This window comes from Vitis vinifera, chromosome 6 (assembly GCF_030704535.1).
Source record: "Vitis vinifera cultivar Pinot Noir 40024 chromosome 6, ASM3070453v1".
Taxonomy (NCBI): Eukaryota; Viridiplantae; Streptophyta; class Magnoliopsida; order Vitales; family Vitaceae; genus Vitis; species Vitis vinifera.
The window spans coordinates 2,771,564-2,788,778 of record NC_081810.1 but is presented as its reverse complement, the minus strand read 5'-3'; the positions used below and the strand labels follow the sequence as shown (position 1 = coordinate 2,788,778).

Sequence of the window (17,215 nt, the reverse complement as noted above, 5' to 3'; positions counted from 1 at the left end):
TTTCTTCTAAATAATTTTCCAATAAATTCAATTATATAAATGACCAATAGCTCTCCTGTAAAGTACATAATATGGTGAATGAATTTTAATAAAATTAAAAAAATTATTCCACTAAAATATTTAATAAAAATGAGCGATTTTTCTATGGTGTGTGGGTTTGAAAACGTCATCCCACCAAAGTGATGGTGTGTGTGAAAGTGTAGAAAAATTTAGAGTTGACTGCCTTGAGGAGGATATGTGTACGTAGGCAACAAATCAACATCTCACAAACAGTTCCCGCTCTTCTTCAGTATGTCATGGCTGTGCTCTCTATGCAATGCAAATCTCTGCCCACATTAAAGCCCAGACCCAAGCACAATCTCAATTGCCACAAAGGTATTCACTACTATTTTCTGTGTTCCTTCAAGGCTACAACCCATAGGTGTTGGACCTTGCTTTTTAGCATGTCTAAATTGTGGGTTATCCCTTTTATTTTTTTATTTTTTTTTTCTATCTTGCTATATCATGGCCTGCTAGCTTTAATTGCTCAAGCGTTTTTCTGGGTTTTGTATGTCCTCTTCAGGGTCAGAGTTTTTTTTTTTTTTTTTTTTGTGGAAAACTAGGGTGTTTGGAAGCCAGGGCCTCAGATTTATTGGTTTTGGTTTCTGAGTATTTCTTGATTCTTTTCATTTCAATATCATTTGGGTTTCATGTTAGATAACTAAAATGGGCTATTGAATTGCTTATAAATTTAATAATCTTCGGGTGTGATCAATTAGATGTCTTGTGTATGAATTGGGTCTTTTCTCTGTTAAATCATGATCTATTTGGTTAAATTGTTTAATTTTTTCTTTTTTCGGGATTATCTATTGGATGGAAAGAATTGATGATTTTCCTTCGCTTCCAAAAATTTTCAAAACCCTTGGTTCAATGGTTTTCTGTATCATGGGTTATTAATCTTTTCAATTCACAACTCAGACTGGATAAGATACAATGGATTAATAAGGTTGCGGACAGTTTGAGAGTTTTCATTTTTGGGATTTTGTATAGGTGAGAAGAATTCTCTTATTAAGATTCCCCCTCAGTTTTTATTTTTCTCTTCCATGGAAGAGGTTTTCTTGAAAATCTAGGCTTTTCTCAAATGCAAGGGTTTCAGGTTTGTGGTTTTGGTATTTGGGTGTTTTACTTGCATGCTATGAATTATTTTTTTGGTGCTTCATATCTAGGGTTGTTTTCCCTCCTCCATAACACTGTTCAGATTGGGTCAACTGACTAATTGGGTTGCAGGTGGTTTAGTAGCCTATGATGAATAGGGTTTTTTTCCCTTCTAAATGGTAGTCTGTTAAGAGAATCTTTTAGGTTGAAAGAAATGGGAATTCCCATCACTTTCTGAGGTTTTCAAAACCCTGGGTCACTGTTATCATGCTCTGTTAAGATTTTGAATCCATTAAGATTGATGTGTGTTGTTTGAGATTCTTAACTTTTTATCAACTAGGGTTTTTGGGTTTGTTAGTGTCTTCAGTTAGAAGGGCTATGAGGTTTGTGGAGTTTTGAAGTTTTCAAATGTTCAATCAGAGTTTTGATAACTTCAGGGATGGCATGTGTTCTGTGGTTTGCTGGTTGGGATTTTGCATTTTCCATCTGGGTTGTTGTATGGAAATTTCAAACATCGTAGATTCAGGTCTTTAGAGTTTCTACGATTTACTTGAGTTTGATGACGGATTTCTTTAAATGGTCTTTTATATGTATTATTGCTCTGTTTCTTTTATTTGTAATATTAGCTTTTGTGCACTTGCTCGTCTTTTTCAGGATTCAGATCTCATGGCGTATTTACTCTTTAGGACATCTTGAAGATAACTGTAACACTAGGGTTTGTAGTTTGAGGACTCTAGGTTCTGAGAACAGAACCTAAGGTCTTGATTGAGAAGCAGATTAATAAGAAAGCAAGATCGGCCACAAGGAGGGGTATTCAAAAAAAAAATGTTGCTGTAAGGATGATGAAAAGGAATTGGCTGCAAAGGATGAAGATGGTAGGAAGGTTGTTGGTGGTGGTAGTAAGTCCAAGGGAGAGAAATCTGCAGCAAAAAAGAGTAAGTTGGAAAGTGGGGATGAAGTTAGAAAGGGTGATAATGCTCCATCCAGGGAGAAGTCTAAGATTCCAATGAAGCTAAAGAGGGGTGCTGATGGGGGAATGGGACAGGGTTTCTTGTCAGGGACAGAGAGAAGTTCACTGAGGCTGCAGCCAAGGAAGGATGTTCCTAAGTTCCAGAAGGTAGATTTGGCTGAGAATGGTATTAAAAGGATTGTTGGTGAGAAAGTCAATTGTCAGGTTCAAGAAGATGGTTCGTTGGCCAAGGTTAGTCATTTGATAATAGCAAAAGGTGTCATAAGATTCAGTTTCGAGATGACGAGAAAGAAGATTTGTATTGGGGCAATAGAGGTTTGACCTTTAATTGATTCCAGGTGATTGTTTCACTCTGAGAACTAAACCCAAGTATAAGAAGAAAGCCAAGGATCAGGATGGTGGTAAGTTTAGTGCAGAAACATTGAAATCAGAAGACTCTGTTGAGGAGGGTGATGCAGAACAGTTGAAAAAGGTCTTCGGAGATGAAATAAGAAATGCTCAGAGGGATGAAAAGTTGTATTCTGAACAGAGGAGGAAAGCTAACGACGTTAAGAAGGTAGAAGACCGAGTTTAACATTATGTACACTCTTTTATCTTGACCTGAGACTCTGTTGGAATGGTTTGTCTGTCTTTTCTCGCTGTTGATAAAATGTTTATATCTATGTCTATGTTTAATCTTTTTCTCTGATTAAAACATGTTTATAATCATCTTAATGTCTACTAACATGAAGTGACCAATCAAAGTTTGGAATTGAAACTGTGAGAGGCTGCTTAGCCTAGGAGTTTCCACCTAAGGCCAAATAATTGGACCTAAAAAATCTGCTTGATTGCTTGGTTTGCACAATCTTAATCAAGAAAATCAAGGCAGTGCATAAAATAAGATTGCAGTTATGAACATGGAAATTCGCCTAAGAATCCTGAAAACTATATGCCAATAGATAGAACTAGAGATGGATATATTGCCAACTTTTCTTTCTTAAAACCAAATTGAATAAATGAGGATTTAGAGTATCAAGTTCACTACTATAACCAAAATTATATGAAAGCATACCTCTAAACATTTGAGATTGTGAGAAGTAAGCTGAATGGGCTTCTTGAAGTTGTATCTGTTAGCCACAAGAACACCAAATATCTCCTCTCTTCTTGTAGAGATCTAACATCAGAACTTTGTGAAAGATTCATTTTATTTATACATGAAGAGTAAAGGTATACGCCTCTTTATTGAGTGAACAACCTTGCTTAGTGGGTTCATAATAAACAATTATTAGCTCTTAAATTTGGTATAACTATACTAGTATACACTTATTTTTCTGGATTTGGCAAAAGTAACAAAACTGAATTGATGCATATAAGGATATTGAGAAACTACTTACATTAATATGAACATTCTTACTGAAATATTTTATCTAAAAGTTAAATTCCCAAAATAAAACATTAGTTAGTTGAGTACTCTTTTAATTTTCAAGAGAAAATTTTACATTTGATATGTACATCAATACAAAATATTGGCCAGTGACATGTCTCTTAGTAGATGCATATAAAGTATTAGCATTTTTTTCATGTACTTATTCTTCTCTCAGTCTTTTATTCTTGATGATTTGAACTATGATTCTATTGTCAAAAAAATTTATTTGTTGTTCTACAGTTTACAATCGATTGAAGACTTTATGCCTAGAATAAAGTTACTTGTGTAAGAAATATATGGCTTTAGGCAAAGTCCAGGAACATAAACATACAGGAGCAGAAAAAAATGAAAAATGATTAAATATAAAACTTTAAAATTAAATAGTGATTTCTAGGGTGCTCATGCACCCAAATCAGGGCCTAATCCCCTACTTAGTTCTAATGTTAAATTCACTTACAGTGCTAAATTAACAAATAGATAGAAACTATTGAATAGTCCCTGGTAAATACATTGTAACTTGTTGGGGAAGTACACTGTTTAGCTACCATAGTTATTCCTGAACAGAACCAATTGATTGGAGTGGCTAACTCACCAGTTATCCTTAAATAACTACTAAGATGGAACAACAATGTATATGAAGCCAAGGCTCTTCCCCACCAGTGAATAACATGTAAACCTGCCTCACATGTGATTCATGCGCAGCCCCATCCCCACACAAACTGCAAACCCCGTCCACCCAACCCACACCCCCCCTCCCCTTTAAACCCTCAAACTCAAAATGCCATGTGAATAGGCATATAACCAAATTCTGAATAAACACAATGAGGAAAAAGAAGTGTTCGTCTCATTCCCTTAATCAAATCAATAAACCAAAAAAGAAAACTACAAAAAACATTTTATTTGATCAATATGAGGAATAAAAAGTTCTTTTTTACCTTTTATTATTTGATGCTATGTATTCAATAACATCTGAATCTTGATTCTTGCAAAAGAAAAGACGAAACAAAATGAAGGATTATGGAAAATATCAAACAATTGATAAGGAGGTAACACTTATTTCAATCGATAGAAATGTGAAAGGTGAAAAAGATTATCTTGATCTTGACTTTGAAAAGATACTAAAAATGTGATCCCTACAAAAGAAAAAAGAAAAAGAGAATTAGGGAACACCAAACAATTGATAAGGATGTATAACAAAATCTGAGAGATCTTTACTGTTATTAAATCTTTGAGCTTTCTAAATATATGAGGTCATTAAGAGCAAAAAAGAATTTTCAATTTGGAAATAAAGATAACATAAAAATTTATTTTCTAATGCTACTCATTTTAAAATAAAAAGTTCAATGTTGCAATTGACTTCTAAACTAACTCCAACAAAGTAAAATGTTTAAAGAGTTACAACTAGTAAATGTATTAAGAAAGAATACACTAAATTTTTTTAAATTCAAAGAAAATGAATCAATATTTAAATCCCTAATCAAATGCTGCAAAACTTGGTATTGTTGGTACTCTAATCCTGAGGAATAAGGAAGGTGAACTCTTCTTTGGTCATGTCAAGCCTCAAGCTCATGAAAGTACCTATAAAGACATAATAGAGGAGCTTCTATGTACACACAAGAGGCCCAAGTTAAAAAGAAGAAGAGAACTAGGTCAGTGGTGGCTAGAGTTTTATGTATACCTTATTTACCAGGTTAGAGAGGTTTTTACAATCTTGTTTGGGTACCTACAAAACTCATCCCGAAGTGGGTCTAGTAGGTCTACACTGATGCCAAAGAAAAAGGTAGAGAGGTAGGTTAAGTAGTGGCGTGTGTGTGTGTGTGTGAGTGTGTTTCAGTTTCTTTTATTTGTTTATTTATTGCTTAGCTTATTAACAAGTTAAGAGGGTCTTAGTACCCTTTGCCCTTACATAAAATGGACACCAACTCAAAAAGAAAAAAAGAAGAAAATCATATTGAATGGCAATTATGGTTTTTGTGTATATCGTATTTTGGCAAGTTAAACGGCTCTTATAAAATTATATTTTTATTGGGTACTTGCAAAAGACATATAAGAGGAGCTTTAATTGTATGCTTAAATACCAAAGTCAAAAAAACGAAAAAGGGTAGGTTAAACAGGGACTAGATTTTTACCTTATTTTGACAAGTTAAAGGGGTTTTTATAATCTTAATCCCTACCAACCCAACCCATACCCCTTCCCCTTGCCCCAAAATCAAGTCATGCTCCTTCTTGAACTCAAGGTGCCTACAAAAAGCATTCTGAAAGTTCTAGTTTCAACACCCATGTCTAAAATAACAAAGGGAAGGTGATGATTAGGTTTTTTACTCATACTTACTTTTGCAAGTTAGAGATTTTTGTTTACCTCATAGCGAATTCCTTGGAGCACAATTCTTTAAACTCATCATGGCCATGCCGAAGATGGATATGACTCGGCTGAGTCATACTGGTCTCAATTGATACTTTCAACCATGATATCTACAAAAGTCACATGAAAAAAGCTTTAATGTGTACTCTCTAACACAAAATTCAGAAAAAGAAAGAGAGGTAAATTAAGTGGTGGCTAAGGTTTTTGTGCATATTGCTTTATCAAGTTGAAGGGGTTTTATTTGCCTATCATATAATCTCTTATTTGCCTATCAAAAAAAAAAAGTTAAAGGGGTTTTACGCTATTCATTCGATATTTTATAAAGACAAACTAAAGGAGCTTAGGTGTGTGCATTCTGATGTCATAGCCAGAGAAAGGAACAAAAGTAGGTCAAGTGGCTGCTAGGGTTTTTGTGAATACCTTATTTTGATAGGTTAGAGAGGATTTTGTATCCCTGATGCCCCAATTCCGCAATTGAGTCATGTTGGGCCTTGAGCTATCACAGGTGATGATATTTTTCACTCCAACACCCAAGTCAGGAAAAGGTAAGGAGGTGAGTGAAATGGAGGCTAGGGTTTTTGCACGTACCTTATTTTGGTTGATGGGAGAGGTTTTTAGGATTCATACCCCTTGCTACTCACCTGAAAAATCACATAAAAGGAGTTTCAATGTACATACTTTAACACCATAATCAGGAAACTAAAAAAAAAGGAAGAGAGTTGGGTTAAATAGTAGCTAGGGTTTTTTACATACCTTATTTTAGCAGTTATAGGAGTTTTTAATACCTCATTCCAGATACTGTGAAAAGAAACATCGGAAAACCTTTGGTGGACTTCAAAGTCAAAATCGAAAAAGGCAAAACATGGTTAAATGGCAGCTAGGGTTTTCTCATATATTAACAGCTAGGGTTTTTGTCTATACATTCTTTTGCTAGGTTTGGAGCTTTTATGCCAGCTTTCTCCCTCCTTTGCCCCCTCAAACCATGGTTAATCTCTTTAAAGTAAAAGGCCAAAAATTTGACCAAGGCATGTGTCACCAAATGGCGGTGTTGGATTCCATTATCACAAGCGTTGTTTGTAGCTTTCAACTCTTGTAACTTCAACTTCTTGGCTTGGATTCAAGCCCCTGGACCTTTTAGTGTGCTCTTTCCTGCCACATGTCTGTTCAAGACTTGGGTTTCCTCTTTAATATAAAATTAGAATAGTCATAAATCTTAAGTTGACAGACCAAGTTAGTATTTTAACAAGAAACTTTAGTAAAACAAATTTAACAGGTTATATTGAAGTATACCAATTGTATAACTAAAACCCAAAATAAATTGAATTATGTGGGCAACAAAAAAGCCAAGAAGAATGAAAAAAATTAGAAGTTTAGCATGGATTCCCAAACAACAAAGATAAATGTTGTCTGCGCTCTCTTTTTATTAGGCACCTGTTGATATACTATCTTTGCCTATATAGAGGAATGTCAAATGAAAACCCAAAACATGGAATGTTTTTATTCTTACTAAAAGCTAAAGTATTATGAAAGTGAAAATTCAAAATGTTTATAGAAAGAAACATTAATAAAGTGATGAGCAGATATCTTATTCATTTGTTTGGTAATGATTTCATGCTGTTTCCTAAAGCATCAAATACTTTACCTGTTTTACTACTTGCAACAGTCAAGGAAATAGCTTAGAAGGGTAACAAAATCCTTTTTGATCTGTTACTTGTCAAGTAAATAAAAAATTGAGATAGTAGCGCATGGAGTCTGTGGTCCTATTACCCACACTTATTCGCATATGTGCTTGGTTGATTCTTCATGGCCGTTTGAGTGGAGCAAGAGTTAAGATGGGGACAGACCTTGCAGTTAAAAGGAGAGAGTGAATTTTCTATGGTAGTTAAGCCATTTTCAGAAGGAATCTATTTGATACTGATGCCATTTCCAACCATATATTTTTAAATTCATTCATCCATTTGGGGAATTTTGTTTTGGATTCCAAAAGTTAAATTCTTCCTTCTTGAGCTTCCTCTAAAAAGAGCCTCATCATCCTCCATACTTGGCTGTGGTTCTACCAAGTGGTGCAAATGGTGTTTGGATCCACATGTTTGTTCTTTGAGGTTCTGTAAACTTCATGTTGCTGGAATGGAGCTGCCTGTGCAACTTCAGTTTATGAGATTCATATAACAATTGCCAATGGCAGTTCCTGTCACTCACAGCACATGGCTGCAACTCACCTGATCCTACAACTATCACAAAACAAACAAAACGAAAACACAGCTACTTGAGAAGAAATTGAGACCCTAACCTTGATTGTATCTTACTTCAAACTTCAAATGAAGGAAAGGGGAAATTTTCAAAATAATATGTTAATAGTTTCAGAAACTCAATGAAGATAAAGAAAATCGTTTTTCCTTTTCTTTCTTTCCCACATTTTTTTTTAAGTTTTTTGTTCTTCAACCCTCATTGGCCAATTGTAACTATTCATACCTGATCAACTTTAAGCTGAGGCTGTTAATCATACTCTTGAACATTCCTGGATGTTTTCTCTCCAATCTGTTCTGATTGTTGCAGAAATATCCTATGACTTAGGTGGCCTTCAAGTTAATAAAAATTGAGAACAAGGTCGGATTACCATTTTTGCAAGCATGGATAAATAGTGAAGAGATAGAACAGACTCCAAAAGGTGAGCTTTTTTTTCCTTTTTGTTTGGATTGTGAGGATTGACTGTGGAGGTGCTTTGAAAATGGGAAATGGGTATGGAACAGATGGCAGAGAAACAAGAGCAGGACAATATGGAAGACAGAGCAGGATGAAGGGGAGAGGTACCTTTTGAGTGTAATGTGATTGCAGTGATGTATGATCACATTGAGGCAGAAATTTTCAACAGTTTAATGATCAAATCATGCTTCATGGAAGAGAACATGGGGTGGTCAAATTGAAAGGATGCCTTCTGAGTCATGTGTGATTAATGGGGAATTATGTAAGATGATTAGAAGTCCATTTCATGCTTCAAAGACAGAATACTAGGCCACAGAACATGCATGTCCATAGAAAACACTGAAGGCATCAGAAACAAAATACAGTATGTTAGAATTATCTATAACTGCATCAAAGAAGACCTAGGTGGGTATTAATAGGCAATGGGGCAACACTCATCAGTTAAATGTATCCTGCAGGTCTTCTATATCTATATAACCACTCTGGTTTTGATCAAAGAATGCAAAATCTTTGTGTTGGTATCCACTATTGCCATCTTACTAAAGTGAATTGGAACTGCAGCAAACTGTATTATCAGATTCCATCCTCATCAATATTGACATGTAGTAAACACATTTTAATTAGTAAAATCTAGAAAAACCTAACACACGTGAAATATACTGCAATGTTGAGTTGTCAAGTTCTATGACTGTGTAGGCATAGTTGTGCAGCAATGGATCAAAACTTGGTGATAAAGGGTTAGAACATTTTTTTCTTGCATTAATTTGTTATTTTCTCCATGTAAAACTTTGATAATGTGAATATCTTTTCTATTAGAAGACCATCAAATTGTGATTGTTTATTATTTACTTGCAAATTTGAAATGGGAAGAAGGTTAATTACATTTTTCAATGACTCACTTGAATTCCTTTGTCTCTGTATTTTCCCATTTCTTGCTTTTATTTTTTGGTTTCTATATGACTTAATTGATCCCCCAGTCAGGATCTATGTAGTAGATGAAAATGGCTGGTTATTCTCCTGGCTGATCTCTTTCCATCCACATCATTACCTGTAGATCAGCAGAAAACAGCCAGAGCATCTATGGCTCATGTACTCTGATGATCAAGTTCTGAGGAGTCCTAGTTGCCCAAAAAAAAAAAAAAAACATTTACGGGTTGAATCTCTTCTTTTTCTTGCATATATTCCTCTCCCTTGTCTACCCCCTTTATGGTGTGCACTTGGGTTATTGGATGGGAATGCATCACATGGTTCACAGGGTCTCAAGTTCCATCCTAAATATTGAACTTTGGCATGAAATATCCCCAATGTGTCTCCTCTCTTAAAATATCAATTGTGAATGAGCACGCCATTAACCCCTTTATAATATTCCAAACTAGCTAGTCCAAAGTCTTTTGCTTGAGTTAGCTATATATGCACTGAATTCTTGAATCCAGCAGTCTTATCAATTCTGTGGGGCCATGGACTGGTGGACACCTCAGTTTCATAGCCTCCAGTGTGCATAGTCACCTCTTGAACAGATCTGGTTCCATGTTTGTGGTGCAGACCCCTGAGTGTCCAGATTGTGCTCCTCTTGTCAAGTTAGGCTGTCACTAGTGGCACTAAATTGTAGGTGCTGGAAATCTCCTGGCTGGTTCTCGTCTGGTTCTCCAGGCTGATCTCATTGCAGCCTCACTATCTTGCCTGCAAGAGATCAGAAAATGGCCACAGAATCACCACTCATGACTCTCTGACTTATCAAGTTAGGAAAAGTCTTAGTTGCCTACTAGTAGCAGAGAGAGACACAGCTTAATGGTTGAATAGTTTTGCTTACTGATTGAATAGTTTTTTTTTTCCTTGTATACCTTTCTCTCCTTTGTTTACCTGCTTTCATGGTTCAATAATAATGATAGTAGTAGTAGAGAGAGACACAGCTTAGTGGTTGAATATATTTTTTTTTCACTCGTATACCTTTCTCTCCTTTGTCTACCTCCTTTCATGGTGTGCACTTGGATGATTACATGTCATTTTTTATATTCTTCCTTATTGGATACTAACTGATGCATTTATGTCTCCACAATCTTTTGGTTTCACTGATTAAGTTGACTTCCTGGGTTCCCGAGTGCAAAGTCAAGATTCTAAACTCTTACTTTGGATATCCTTCACACCATCTGGGGGCGGTCAACACCCCGAGGTTTGGGTCCCCATGGAGTGTCCTAAGGGCTTGGCCATGGAAGGTTCCTCGGTTATCAAATATATATATATATATTCCTCACACCATCTAAAAATTTAACCTTGGATTGTATATGTTGGCAGGATACATTTTCTTTCATGATCATGCAATTTGGGGGTTAAAAATCAGCTGAGATTTGAAGGAACCATGATGTTCTGCTACCAGTTCTACTTTGCAAATTTAGGAAATAGAGTTAGGTTAGGAGATGGGGTCCATCTCCAGCTTGTGCTTTCAATATTACAATAGCTTCCTTGGTTATTTCCATGATGGATTTATACCTATAATGCCTTTACAAGAAGTATAACTAGCATCCCCGTTCTTCCACCACGTCCCCTAATTAACTTTCACAACTTGGTCTTCCACTTTCTTAACCTGGCTGGTTTTTCCTTCACAATTCTGAACTCTCCCTTCTTACAACCTCTTTCGATGATTTTATTCTTAGTTCCTGAACTCTTTTTCAGTTGTTCAGCGTCACCCTCCTTAACCATCTTTCAATGCTTCTGCACTGTCTTTGTCATAATCCTGACCCTTGACTTTCTACTCAATTCTGGTTCAGTTCTCAGGGAGGAACTATTACCAGGCATGGATTTGAGCTGAAACCTGGCTTGCCTCAAAACCATCCTCTTTCTAACCAGCCCCAATCTTGTGACTGCTCTTGTCAATTATTAAAATGATTTGAACCATCACATCTTCTTGACCCTGACCATTAGAATATGACTCTCTTTTCAACAGCCTTTTCACTAAAAATGTCAGCCAATTTCTACCTTAAGTTAGGAACCACCTTCCTTGGCCACCTCCCAAATAACCTCTTTTCTGCTACTAATTTCTCTCTCTTGGACTTACCACTATCACCATAACCTTCTACTTCATCCTTCAGAAACAGTTCCTTCGCATCATTATTTGCAGCTGCATCTTGCATTTTGCTTTTACCTGCAGTACCTTTGAATGTCATAGATCTCACTTACTCTTTCCTATGTTTCTCAACCAAGACCTTAGCTTCCAGTCTCAAAACCCTGGTATGCTCAAGCATCAAACCCTTGTGTTTTGAGTTTTGTCAATAAATCCCCAGCAATAAAGACCAGATGAAATCATAATGTGGCAAAATACTAATGCAGTTAATTACCACTAATAAAAGGAACAAAGCACTACTTCATGTAAAAAAGTAAAAAATAAAAATAAAAATAAGAACTTGAGAAAACCCAGCTCTTGTAAACCAAGACCTCCAAAAATGAAGGCTTCATACCAGGATCCTAGTCATCCCCTCATCAGTTAAAGGGAATTTGCTGAGTTGGCATGGCTCATTCATTGACAATTAGAGGAAAAAAACTTGGAGGGCTGCCCCCTTGTGTTTGTTTTGGATTCTTTGGAAAGAAATAAATAGGAGGGTGTTTAATGATGTGGAGCAGTCAGATCAAACGATCAAATCTGATTTTATGTGCATTTTTTTGGGACGGGTTGGGATGTATATAGAGGATCAGAACCATCCTTTGGCAATGTTTGATTTTGTACAGTAGTTGAACTTCAAGTAAGGAGAGAGTTTCTTTTTTGCTTTTTCTCTCCCTGTTTTAGGCTTTTAGCCTGGGTGAATATTGTATACATCATGCTCCTTTTAGGTGTCTTTATATATGTACTCTTTTTTGCTTATCAAAAAATATATATATGGTATGAAGCCTTAGTTTTTGTTAAAACTTTGGTTTGAACCTCAAAGTTTGTTTATCCTCTGATTTATTGAACCCATGTGTGAGAGAAGGATGCCCTTAAAGTGAGTTGTTAAGGCTATTTTAGCCTAAGTATTAGTCAGTTTAATATATATTGTTGGTTCATTACCTAACAACTTATGATTTTTTTGGGTTAAATTGGTAGTTTGATATTGCCACTCTTTTTCTAGGTAACACAACATGCTCTCTGCGGTCTCAATGCAACACTTTCCTCCCCACAAGGCACAATATTAACTAGCGTAAAGATGCTAACTATGGCACCCTTTATCCCTCCCATTCATTTGTATTTGTTTGATCCCATGCTGTTAAAAATCAGCCTGTCTTGCATATATAAAGTCATGGCATCTTTCTTTTTCCTATATCATTGCCTAGTAGCTTCAATTCTTTAAGAAATTTACATTTATTTTTTAATCTTTAGAATCAGAGGCTTTTCTTGGAAAATCAGTGCTTCCTAACATCAAACCTTTAGCTTTCGGTAGCTTTGGTTTCTAGGTTGTTCTTGAATTCTTCCATTTCATAATTATTGGGACTTCATGCCTTTGTTTGTTTCCATCATAAACTGGTTGTAGAGCTTTGATGGGTTAATTCAGTTACATGTAAATTTACTAGTCTTCAGTGGTGATCATGTAGGGTTTCTCAATATCAGCATTTGCTTCTTTTTTTTTTTCTCTCTATTTGTATCTAGGGTTTTTGGTCCACTAAACAGGTGAAAGATATGATAGATTAATAGGTTACATATCATTGAGTCTTTTGTTTGTATCTATTAGAGTTTTGTTGCCTTTTTTAGGTTTGTATAATTAGAATGAATCAATGAGGTTTTTGGAGTTTGGAAGCCTTCAAGTGTTACCATTCAGCACTTTGAGGACTCTAGGGACCACCTGAGTTATGTTGTCTACTGCCTGAAATGATTGAATGGGGTTGTGGGCCTTTAGGATTTTGTTCTAGATTAGAGATTTTAGTTTCAAATGTTATTGATTAGGGTTGTTACAGTTATTGGGTCTACTTGATTTTTTGTCAATTAGTTTTCTTATGGTCCTTTTACATGAAAGTGCTCTGTTTGTTCAGTTTAACTTCTGAGCACAAATTGATGTTTTGCAGGCCCTAGATCTAATTTGGTATTTATTGTTGGGAATTCTTGAGGATTTTTAAACACAAGGATTTTAAGTTACAGAGTTCTAAGGTTTTGAGAATGGAAGCTAAGTTTTTGGTTGAGAAATGTAGCAAAAGAAAGTGAGAGATACACTCAGAAGGGGATTGGAGATAAAAGGAAAAAACAGATGTAGCTGTAAATACTAAATAGCAATGAGAAGAAATTGGCTCTGTCGGATGATGTAAGTATGGGAAGATTGATGGCAGCAGTGATGGCAAGTCCAAGGGAAAGAAATCTATAGAAAAAAATGAATAATTTGTGAAATGAGGTTATGAAGGTGGAAAATATTTTGATCTAGGAGAATCTTAGGACTCTAAAGAAGCAATAGAGGGGCCTTGAAGAGGAAATGTTACTGGACTTTCTTGCCATCTCTGGAGAGAATTCATCTAGGTTCCAACCCAGGAAGAAGGTTCCCACCTTCTGAAATGTAGAGTTGGCTGATTTTGTATCTTTGGAAGGACAGTCAAGATTGGTCAATCAGGGCAAGAAGATGGTTTGCCAAATGGGTCATATCTCTTCATAATGACAGGGAGATATGTTAACTATGTCTCTAACAAGACCTTTGCCTCCAGTCTCAAAAACCTAGTATGCTCAAGTATCAAACCCCATGTGTCCTAATTTTTCCTCAATACATCCCCAGTAGTAAAGACCAGATGAAATCTGAATCCAGCAAGACACTAGTGTATGCTTAACAGTAAATTACCACAAATTAACGGAATGAAGCACTAGTTCATGTAAAAAACCTTAATGAAACCCAACTCTAGTAAACCCCATAATTCTGAGGTCCCAATCCATAAAAATTTAAACTTCTAAACTCCAATCTAGAACAAAATCCTCAAACCCAGCACCATGTTCAATCTTTTCAGCAAGCAGACCTAAGATTCACACATCCCTAGAATTCTCAAAACACCAATCATATTGCTTGAAGTCTTACAAACTACATGAGCTACATTGATTATATATAGCTCTCCAAACCCTATAGATACAAAATGAAGACTCAAACTAATTGCAACCTTGTTATCTATTATATTTTTCTGACCAGTGTTGTCAATTGGAAACCCTAGATATGAGTAGAGAAAAAAAATGAATAAAAACTCTAGATGAGAATCAAAAAGCAAAATAATTAATTAGTGAAGGTTGATGTCAAAAGCCGTATATGTTCACATATGAGTAGTGTTGAACTCATGCATATCCCCATTAACTAATGGACATCTTTATTGTTTGACTTTATATAAACATCTTTATCCTAATTCATGTAGTAGTGATAAAATTTGAGGGGGAAAAGAAAGAAAGAGTATGGACTACTAGAAGATTTAGAACCCAAGATGCAATCTTCTCTTTGTCTGCTATTATTGTGGCTATATTTAAGGGTAACAAAATACCTAATGGTCTGTCACTTTAACAAAACATTGAGCCAACTAGGACATGGACCCGCAAGCTCATTGCCATAACTGTCAAGGCATGGTTAGAGATAGAAGATGACATGACCTTTATATGATATGAACAGATTACATGAACTCTGAGTAAAAAATAAGCTATATTTATCCATGAATGTTCATCAATTCTATACAAAGGAAATCTTTGCATCTAAGTAATATAGCACTTTACAGCTATCATTTCTGTGGTGTCAGAATATTTTCATTTGAAAAGTGATAATAAATTTTATTTTAATACATTCTTTTTTGTATTTTCCAAAAATGACCAATTCTCGTAAGTTATTTTATCTAGAAGTGATGGAATTGTTTGAACTTTGAATACAACCTAAGAGTAAGGGGATATGTTGATTATTTTCTTCTTAAAAATTTTGATTGTCATTTGAGAGGCAGGATATTTTGGCACATGGCTAACCTCACTTTGATATGGATTATTTGGTGAACAAGGATTGCCAGGATTTTCAAGGATAAAAGGAGATTGAAGCCATTTGGGATACACTTCTTTGCCTACCTCTGGGTTTCCATTACTGATGCCTTCAAGTCACACTTTTGAGTTCTTCTTGCTGCAATGAAACTTACAGTTCCAAGAGAACAATTGGGAGTGGAGACACCTCCTATGGGTTATGTGAAGTTAAAATTTTGATGAATGTTCATCAGGCAATCCAAAATAGGTAGGAATTTGGTTATATAAAGTTAAAACTTTTGGTGGATGTTCATTAGGTAACCTGGGACAGCCAGGAAACTGTAGAGCCCTTGGAGATCATACATTTGGAAAAGGTTCCAATAGATTTTGCTGTAGAGCCAAAGCTTTTGTTATGAACCAAATTCTTGAGTCTCTTGAATCTTTGTATTCAGGACTATTCTATTATCATAGCATGGGTAGCTAACAAGGAAAGAGGTCCAAGAAAATATGATGAGTGGTTTCACCAAGTTAATCTTTTAGCAAAACTTGTAGGAGACAAATTACCTCATTTGGAGTCTGCTTGGTAGTGATTCTAATAGGCATTTCTAATCTTTTTGACACTTGAAAGTTTTTATAAGTATTAAAAAAATTAAAAGCGTTTCCTAAAATCACTCTCAAACACACTCTAAAAAGTGTTTAAGAGTGATTTTTAACATTTGATAATTCCTTATAAAAGTTAAGTGTTTGACAAAGTTTTAAAATGCTAGAGAATCATTTTTTTATAGGTGGTTATTTCAAAAATCATTTTTAAAAATGCTATAAACTAAAAATGTTTTAATCAAAATCAATGTTACACAAATTCTAAGTCATTTAAGTTTAGAATGCGTTTGGTAGTGATTTTAGAAAACGTTTTTAAACCTTTTTAACACTTAAAAATTTGATTATTTAAGTGTTACAAAAGTTAAAAACATTTTTAAAACCATTGTCAATCGGGCTTTTAGAGTGTATTTGATAATAGTTTTATTCGAAGTATTTTTAGTAAAAGCGTATTCTTTAAAAGTATCTTTGAGATAGTCACTTATAAATTGTTTTTTTTTTTTAAATTATTGTAAATGATTTTTTATTTTTTTTTTAAGTTTCTAAATTTTGTTAAATATTTTTTTTCCAAAAATATTTTTTATATTTGAAGTGTTTTTTAAAAGCATTGCAAAACAAACTATTACCTCTTAGGAATCTCACTTATGTACCTCCATCCTTGGGTTTCCTTTTTAGTGTTTTTTTTTTCTTTTTCTATGCTTTTTTTTTTCCTAATCAACTCTTTGTATTTTTATTTTATTTATTTATTTTTGGGAAGATACCTTGTCCTTTATTGTGCTTACCAATTCATTTCAATTCCATTGAGGTTTCTAATAAATAAATAAATAAATAAAACAGATACTAAACAGGCCATGAGCCCTCAACATTGGCACAGTCCATATGGTGCTTTCATGCCTTTGTTATACTTAATAATTTATTTCAATTCCAATGAATTTGTGGTGTCTAATAAATAAAGAAAAAATAAAACCGATATCAAACAGGCATGAGCCTCTTTGTATTAGCACAATCCCCGTTAACGTATAGGTTACATTTGGTTGATATAGGATAAAATAGGATACCATATTTTATTTGATAGAATATGATTTTTAATGGGATATGATATCCTTGAAGATACATATCCTATAAACATAA

General features: G+C 34.8%; 1 long non-coding RNA gene across 3 annotated transcripts; it reads left to right on the top strand.

Annotated features, from left to right (window-relative positions):
- Positions 1–171: 171 nt before the first annotated feature.
- Positions 172–16,014, top strand: LOC100255344 (uncharacterized). Of its 3 annotated transcripts, none has more exons than XR_786015.3 (3): positions 187–375; positions 1,789–2,660; positions 15,532–16,014. It is a non-coding gene; the product is annotated as an uncharacterized LOC100255344 (long non-coding RNA). The 3 variants fall into 3 exon arrangements; XR_786013.3 differs by lacking the exon at positions 15,532–16,014 and adding an exon at positions 12,672–13,051; XR_786014.3 differs by lacking the exon at positions 15,532–16,014 and having other exon boundaries at positions 172–375; positions 1,789–2,812.
- Positions 16,015–17,215: the final 1,201 nt, after the last annotated feature.